Source organism: Lolium rigidum, chromosome 7, assembly GCF_022539505.1.
Source record: "Lolium rigidum isolate FL_2022 chromosome 7, APGP_CSIRO_Lrig_0.1, whole genome shotgun sequence".
Taxonomy (NCBI): Eukaryota; Viridiplantae; Streptophyta; class Magnoliopsida; order Poales; family Poaceae; genus Lolium; species Lolium rigidum.
This window is the reverse complement of record NC_061514.1, coordinates 3,962,067-3,969,218: the sequence shown is the minus strand read 5'-3', so window position 1 is coordinate 3,969,218 and position 7,152 is coordinate 3,962,067. Positions and strand designations below refer to the sequence as shown.

Below are 7,152 nucleotides of genomic sequence, written 5' to 3'. Positions count from 1 at the left end.
TTTCCATACATGTTCTCTTCATCTTCCAAATTCCTTCGGCGAGGACGGAAACCTTCTTCTCTTGCGGCTTGGGGTGGTAGAGGAAGTCTTCCACGGCCAACCATAGCGTTGGGTTGGCGGTGGAGTGATACGTCTCAAACGTATCCATAATTTCTGATGTTCCATGCTAGTTTTATGACAATACCTACATGTTTTTTTTACACTTTATATTGTTTTGATGCATTTTCCGAAACTAACCTATTGACGAGATGCCGAAGTGCCAGTTCCTGTTTTCTGCTGTTTTTGGTTTCTGAAATCCTAGTAAGGAAATATTCTCGGAATTGGACGAAATTAATACCCAGCATCTTATAATTGCACGGAGTTTCCAGAACACCGGAGAGGGGCCAGAGGAGGGCCACAGGCCCACCACACAAGGTGGCGGCGCGGCCCAGGGGGGGCGCCCCCCTGTTGTCTGGCCGCCTCGTCAGCCCTCCGACTCCGTTTCTTCGCCTATATAAGTCGTCTTGACCTAAAACATCGACACGGAAAAACCACGATACGAGAAAAGCTCCAGAGCCGCCGTCATCGCGAAGTCAAGATTCGGGGGACAGAAGTCTCTGTTCCGGCACGCCGCCGGGACGGGGAATTGCCCCCGGGAGCCATCTCCACCGCCATCGCTGTTCCCATGATGAGGAGGGAGTAATTCTCCCCTGGGGCTGAGGGCTCTACCGTAGCTATGTGGTTAATCTCTCTCTGTACTCCAATACAATGATCTCATGAGCTGCTTTACATGATTGAGATCCATATGATGAGCTTTGTATCGCTACTAGTTATGTGCTACTCATGTGATGTTATTAAAGTAGTCTATTCCTCCTGCATGGTGTAAAGGTGCTAGTGTGTGCACCGTGTGGTTCTTGTCGTAGGCTATGATCGTGATCTCTTGTAGGTTGTGGAGTTAATTATCATTATGATAGTATTGATGTGATCTATTCCTCCTTTCATAGTGTAATGTGGACAGTGTGTATGCTATGTTAGTTGGTTATTTAAATATGAACATCGAATGTTGTGGAGCTTGTTAACTCCGGCATTGAGGTGCTCTTGTAGCCCTACACAACGAATGGTGTTTGTCATCCAACAAAAGAGTGTATGTAGCACAAATGAGAGAAGTTATTATTTATTATGCGATCAATGTTGAGAGTGTCCACTAGTGAAAGTATGATCCCTAGGCCTTGTTTCCAATACTGCAAACACCGCTTATTTACTGTTCTGTTGCATGTTTACTCGCTACCATATTTTATTCAGATTACCATTACCACTCATATACATCCATACTACTTGTATTTCACTATCTCTTCGCCGAACTAGTGCACCTATACATCTGACAAGTGTATTAGGTGTGTTGGGAACACAAGAGACTTCTTGTATCGTGATTGCAGGGTTGCTTGAGAGGAATATCTTTGACCTCTTCCTCCCTGAGTTCGATAAACCTTGGGTGATCCACTTAAGGGAAAACTTGCTGCTGTTCTACAAACCTCTGCTCTTGGAGGCCCAAGTCTACAAGAATAGAAGTACCCGTAGACATCAAGCTATTTTCTGGCGCCGTTGCCGGGGAGGTAAGGTAAAAGGTATTCACATCCTCCGACTACTAAGTTATTTCTTAGCACTGTTGCCGGTGTGTGAGTGCTCGAAGCTATTTCCTTTAGATCCTGCAATTGCATCTTTTTGTTTCTTGTTTTTATTTTCACTAGTTAGGCATAATGAAAAACAACAAAAAATTTAGTGAGCTTTTTAATCTTTTTCTTGATTTAGAATTGTTTGATGCGAAAATTAAAAAACCTATGGAACCTTATTTGCATTCTAGTAGCAATGTTATTAGTATGAATGCAATTACTGCTAATGCTATGGAGAAGTATAAGCTTGGGGAAGCTAGTTTTTGTGATCTTTTTAGCTTCCCATCTTTAGGGGAGAAAATTTGCTCTGATAATACTTTATCTCCCATATCCGATAACTCTAATGATGTTTGTGATATTTTAAATCCACCTACTGAAAGTATTCCATATAAAATACCCATGAAAATTATTGAACGTGTTGTGGATAACCTCTATGAAGGGGATGGAACTGTCCATCCTGGAGATTATTTACTCTCTTTGCATGAATTATGCAGGTTATTTAAGTGTGCAGGTATCTCTATGGATGAAGTGAAGAAGAAATTATTCTCTATGTCGTTGTCTGGTAAAGCGGCGCATTGGTATAAACTGCTGAAGGATGCGCATTCTCTTGATTGGAAGGATATTGTGCCTCTATTTTATTCTAAATTCTATCCTCCAAGTGAAATTCACAAAGACCGAAACCGAATATATAATTTCTGGCCTCATGATGGAGAGAGTATTGCTCAAGCATGGGAGAGATTGAAGTCTTTAATGCTCAAATGCCCCAATCATGAGCTTCCTGGTAATATTATCATTGATAATTTCTATGCAAGACTTTCTTTTCAGGATAAAACCTTCCCGGATACTCGCTTGTTCCGGATCATTCACGCGCAATAAAGAAGAGTTTAAATGGGACCTTCTTAATCGGATTCGGGAGAACGCTCGAAGATTGGGAGAACGACAAAGGTAAAGAGTCAGGTATAAATTATGATTATGAATGCATTGAAACTTTTATGGATACTGATAAATTTCGAAATATGAGTGCTACTTATGGTCTTGACTCTCAAGTTATTGTAAATCTTTATAAAGCTTTTGCTTCTCACATCGAATTGCCTAGGAAGAATTTTGATAAGTATCATGAACCTTTTAAAGACGCTTGCATGAAGGATGAAACTGTTATTAATGATTGCAATGAACATGTTCAAACTTCGAAAATGCTATTTCCTATAAGCATGTTAATTTTTGTGGAATACATAGACCTTGTGGAATTAATCAAATCGAAGATGAATATTGTATCAATCATAGGAATGAAAAAACTAGAAAGTGGTCTAGGGCTCTAGATGATCTTGGTGAAAAAGTGTGTGCTCTCTATCCTTTTATTTGTGAACTTTGCCATAGAGTTGGTCATTTTAATTTTCAATGCTCCCCCAATGATAATTCGAACCCCATGAGTGCTGCAAATTTGTATTGTGATGATGAAATTACTCCTAATCAAGCATGATGAACTTACCTTATTTTTGAAGTGTGAAGAGTTATCAAGAAAAATTTCTTTGTTAGATATTAACGATCTTGATATTGATGATGTCCTGCATGGGTGTCTTTCTTATTGCATTAATAATTGCCATACAAATACTTACATACAAAATATTTTAGAAGATGACACTTTGCCAAAATATGATAGGACCGCTATGTGTTTCAAGCTTATTAATGAAAAGAAGGAATCCTCCAAGGTTTCTTCTATTGTTTCTGGAAATAAAGCAGGTTATGTGGAGAAGCCTCTCATCAAGCCTCTCCCTCCTAAAGAAGGGAACATGGAGAAGAAGAAGAAGAAGAAGAAGAAGAAGAAGAAGAAGGGAACGAAGAAGAAGAAGAAGAAGAAGAAGAAGAAGGGGAATAAAAAGAAAGAGGTAACAGCATATCCCCGCGTGTATGAGGTAACAATAGGTAACCGTAAGTATGTTGCTCCTAATGATTATTATGATAATGAATCTGAGTACGATGATCTTCCTATGCCCTGTACCCATGTTAGTGATCATGATTTGGAAGAGCACACCATCTTTGATATTGGAAATCTCTTTGGCACTGATTATGAAAGTAATGATGATAGCATATTTCATGTCCCCTCAAACGATGATATTGAAAGCTCTAAGCTTGGGGATGTTGTGCTTGAAGATCCTATATTTGAGACCTCTACTTTTATTGAAAATAATGATATTACATATTCTGGTTTAGATAATCGCTATAGAGATGGATATGACATATGTTACAATTATCCTTATGAAACTTGTCATAGTTATGATGGGCTTAACAAAAACCATTCCCCTAGTATGCAACTTGTTTACCATGTTCAAATTCTTAATAATGATCCTGCTCCAATTACTATTAATGAGAAGAGTTTCTCTTATATCAAAAATAATGATACCTTTATGCATATGAACCATGATAAGAATGTTTTAAGTGATGGTTATATTGTGGATTTCATCAATGATGCTCAGTTTCCCCTCTTTATGTTGAGAATCTTGAAGTTACTCGTGTCTTATCTTCTTATGCTTGTCACTTTGTTCTTCATGAATTTATTTGTGTACAAGATTCCTTTTTATAGGAAGTGGGGTAGGTTTAAATGTGCTTTGAATTTGCTTCTTGATGCTCTCTTTTGCTTCAACTCTTATTTCTTGCGAGCATCATTAAAATTACTGAGCCCATCTTAATGGCTATAAAGAAAGAACTTCTTGGGAGATAACCCATGTCTTTATTTTACTACAGCACTTTTGTTTTATATTTGAGTCTTGCAAGTTGTTTACTACTGTAGCAACCTCTCCTTATCATGTTTTTTGTGCCAAGTAAAGTCTCTATGGTAAGGTTGATACTAGATTTGGATTACTGTGCGTGAAACGATTTGCTTCGTGCATCACGAATTTGCGCAGAAGTTTCTGTAGGTAACTCAGAAAAATCTGCAAATTTACGTGCGTGATCCTCAGATATGTACGCAACTTTCATTAGTTTTGAGTTTTTCGTTTGAGCAAGTTAAGTGCCCCTGCAAAATTCGTCTTTACGGACTGTTCTGTTTTGACAGATTCTGCCTTTTATTTCGCATTGCCGCTTTTGCTATGTTGAATGAGTTTCTTTGTTCCATTAACTTTCAGAAGCTTTGTGCAATGTCCGAAGTGTTAAGAATGATTGTGTCACCTCTGAACATGTGAATTTTGATTATGCACTAACCCTCTAATGAGTTTGCTCTAAGTTTGGTGTGAAGGAAGTTTTCAAGGGTCAAGAGAGGAGGATGATATATGATCAAGAAGAGTGAAAAGCCTAAGCTTGGGGATGCCCCCGTGGTTCATCCCTGCATATTTCAAGAAGACTCAAGCGTCTAAGCTTGGGGATGCCCAAGGCATCCCCTTCTTCATCAACTTATCAGGTTTCTTCTATTGAAACTATATTTTTATTCGGTCACATCTTATGTACTTTACTTGGAGCGTCTGTGTGCTTTTATTTTCGTTTTGTTATTTGCATTCTTTGAATAAATTCATGCTTGTGTGGGAGAGAGACACGCTCCGCTGTTGCATATGAACACATGTGTTCTTAGCTTTACTTTTAATGTTCATGGCGAAGGTTGAAAACTGCTTCATTCATTGTCATATGGTTGGAAACGAGAAATGCTTCATGTGGTACATGGTATAATGTCTTGAATAATTTGATACTTGGCAATTGTTGTGCTCATATAGACCATGCTTAAGCTCTTGCATCATATACTTTGCACTTATTAATGAAGAACTACATAGAGCTTGTTAAAATTTGGTTTGCATGATTGGTCTCTCTAAGTCTAGATATTTTCTAGTTAAGGTGTTTGAACAACAAGGAGACGATGTAAAGTCTTATAATGCTTACAATATGTTCATGTGTGAGTCTTGCTGCACCGTTTTATACTTGAGTTTGCTTCAAGCAACCTTTCTAGCCTAGCCTTGTATTGAGAGGGATTCTTCTCGTGCATCCAAATCCTTGAGCCAAAAACTATGCCAATTGTGTCCACCATACCTACCTACCACATGGTATTTCTCCGCCATTCCAAAGTAAATTGCTTGAGTGCTATCTTTAAACAATTCAAAAGTTATTACCTCTTATTTGTGTCAATGTTTTATAGCTCATGAGGAAGTATGTGGAGTTTATCTTTCAATCTTTTTGGGCAACTTTCACCAATGGACTAGTGGCTTCATCCGCTTATCCAATAATTTTGCAAAAAGAGCTGGCAATGGGGTTCCCAGCCCCGAATTAATTAACTTTCATAAATTTATAAATAGACACTCCTCCATGGTATGTGATTGTTGGTCGGCACCCGAGGATTCGGTTAGCCATGGCTTGAGAAAGCAAAGGTGGGGGGGAGTGTCATCTAAACAAAACTAAAATAAAAAGGCACTCCTTCATGGTATGAGATTGTTGGCAGGCACCCGAGGATTCGGTTAGCCATGGTTTGTGAAAGCAAGGTTGGAAGGAGTGCCACCCAAAAATAAAATTTCATGGGAGCCGCTCATTGAAAGTACGCTGTCGGCAAGGGGGTTAGAGTGCCCACTACCATTCGTTGATAACAACAAACACCGCTCAAAACTTTACTTTTTATGCTCTCTTTATGTTTTCAAAATAAAAGCTCTAGCACAAATATAGCAATCAATGCTTCCCTCTGCGAAGGGCCATTCTTTTACTTTATTATTGAGTCAGTTTACCTATTTCTTTCTATCTTAGAAGCAAACACTTGTGTAAACTGTGTGCATTGATTCTTACATTTTTACCTATTGCACTTGTTATATTACTTTGTGTTGACAATTATCCATGAGATATACATGTTGAAGTTGAAAGCAACCGCTGAAACTTATATCTTCCTTTGTGTTGTTTCAAAGCTTTTTACTAAGAATTTATTGCTTTATGAGTTAACTCTTATGCAAGTCTTATTGATGCTTGTCTTGAAAGTACTATTCATGAAAAGTCTTTGCTATATGATTCGATTGTTTACTCATTGTCTTCATCATTGCTTCGAATCGCTGCATTCATCTCATATGCTTTACAATAATGTTGATCAATATTGTGTTGGTAGCATGTCACTTCAGAAATTATTTGTTGTTATCGTTTACCTACTCGAGGGCGAGTAGGAACTAAGCTTGGGGATGCTTGATATGTCTCAAACGTATCCATAATTTCTGATGTTCCATGCTAGTTTTATGACAATACCTACATGTTTTGTGTTTACTTTATATCGTTTTGATGCATTTTTCGGAACTAACCTATTGACGAGATGCCGAAGTGCCAGTTCCTGTTTTCTGCTGTTTTTGGTTTCAGAAATCCTAGTAAGGAAATATTCTCGGAATTGGACGAAATTAATACCCAGCATCTTATAATTGCACGGAGTTTCCAGAACACCGGAGAGGGGCCAGAGGAGGGCCACAGGCCCACCACACAAGGTGGCGACGCGGCCCAGGGGGGCGCCCCCCTGTTGTCTGGCCGCCTCGTCAGCCCTGTAACACCCCACTTTTGCAAC

General features: G+C 38.8%; 1 non-coding gene across 1 annotated transcript; it reads right to left on the bottom strand.

Annotated features, from left to right (window-relative positions):
• Positions 1-2,320: 2,320 nt before the first annotated feature.
• On the bottom strand, positions 2,321-2,426 carry LOC124679903. Its single transcript, XR_006995325.1, has one exon. It is a non-coding gene; the product is annotated as a small nucleolar RNA R71 (small nucleolar RNA).
• Positions 2,427-7,152: the final 4,726 nt, after the last annotated feature.